The sequence below is a fragment of the Medicago sativa genome, chromosome 2, assembly GCF_051527215.1.
Source record: "Medicago sativa cultivar Bolivia chromosome 2, Bolivia_mono, whole genome shotgun sequence".
Lineage (NCBI taxonomy): Eukaryota > Viridiplantae > Streptophyta > Magnoliopsida > Fabales > Fabaceae > Medicago > Medicago sativa.
In genome coordinates, this window is record NC_140750.1 from 11,841,949 (window position 1) to 11,843,658 (window position 1,710).

The 1,710-nt window shown below is 40.1% G+C and overlaps 1 non-coding gene across 1 annotated transcript; it reads left to right on the forward strand.

Annotated features, from left to right (window-relative positions):
* The first annotated feature begins 960 nt into the window (after nucleotides 1–960).
* LOC146944571 (U6 spliceosomal RNA) lies at nucleotides 961–1,063 on the forward strand. Its single transcript, XR_015029260.1, has one exon. It is a non-coding gene; the product is annotated as a U6 spliceosomal RNA (small nuclear RNA).
* Nucleotides 1,064–1,710: the final 647 nt, after the last annotated feature.

Here is a 1,710-nt window from a genome sequence, read left to right on the forward strand (position 1 = left end):
AAACAAAACAAATCAAAAGAATCTAAAGATAAACCAAAATTAGCAAGGCTATCGGCACAAACATTCCCTTCCCTATAAATGTGAGTAGCACCAAAACGCAAGAGCTTTTATCTTTTTGAAAGAAGTGTGAGAGCTTTATTTTTTTTTTCTTTGAGGGAAGTGTGAGAGCTTTATGTTGATCATTTTATTGGTACGAGGTACTATCAACTTTAATAAAAACGAAAAAATCGCTTCCAATAAAAGAATCTGTTTTTTTTTTCCACCAAAAAAACCTATTCTTTGGACTGTGGTTGGGATGACCCCAATTTTCTTTTTACAGGAAAGGACGACCCAGCTGTTAGCAATGGGTTCAGATTTGGTGCATTTATTTTGTCAACAATCTTAATTAATAATGGTCGTCGTATATTTTTTTGGTCTAGTAGTGAAAGCTCACACAATTAAATGTGGAGAAGTGAGGTGTCTGGGGTTCGAACCCCGCCCTCTACATAAATTATGCAATGTCCCTGCCAACTGAATTAAACTTACGGGGACAATGATCGTCGTATATAAAATTATTAATAGAGATTGTTAAAAAATTATTTTGTGTATGGTATAAAAATAAGCTCTTCGATCTTAGATTAAAGGTCGAAATCATTTACAACATGTCAACATGTGCTTTTTTATAGCAGGCAATTTGGATTAGTCAACAACCTATATAGTTATATTGTTGAGTTTTAAGTATGAGTGTTTTAGCTCATATGTTTTACTGGTGAAGTCATGAGTCTTTTATATGCTTTGTAATGGGCAAGAGATCTTAATTTGGGGGGGAGCAGAAGCTGGATCCTATTATAGGAGGTGGAAACTCACAATTGAGAGGTAGATTGTTGGATTTAAAGTGTCAGTGGTTAAGTCATAGGCCGCCTATGAATAAGTAAAATGTTTGAGGTGATCGTCATATACCTAATAAAATCTTATTCTTTCGTCCCTTCGGGGACATCTGATAAAATTGGAACGATACAGAGAAGATTAGCATGGCCCCTGCGCAAGGATGACACGCACAAATCGAGAAATGGTCCAAATTTAAAAAAAAAAATCACCTCACCAAACTTAGCCGCCGCACCAATCTATCACCACTCTTTTCTCTCATGTAGCTGTTATAGATGGTGGTGCGATGAGCGGCTGCTGCCCTCCGCACCACCCCTCTCCCTTATCTCTCGGCGATTTTATGTCGACGGTTTTGAGGAGGTTGTTCTTGTTCGCCGACGTCCTCCACATCGCTGGTGGTTTGGGCTGTCTGTTTTCAACAACCACCGCTGGTGGTTTGGGTCGTCTGGTTTCAACAATCAAGGGGAAATCTACCATTCGTTTTGCAAGGATTGGCATGCTTTTGTTGTTGCCGTTTTCAAAAAATCTTACTCGGTTTCGCGATCGATTTTGGATTGTGTGGCTAGAAATGGCCGTGAATTTGCGTCGTTTGTCACCGTAAATTGTGGATGTGCGGTATTCGTTACCGTGTTGGCGGTCGAGTTCATATGCCATCCTAAATGTGCCTCGAATGGGTTTGTATGTTCGCTTGATGTGGGCCAGAAATGGCTAATTAAGATGAGTTGGTGCGCGTGAATTCGTTAATTACCGTGTTGGCGGTCGAATTCACCCCCATTTTCAAGCATTTGTCCGTGGTACTGTAGGGACTCGAAAGAGTTGTCAATGCTTGCTGTCTTTGTTGCAGGG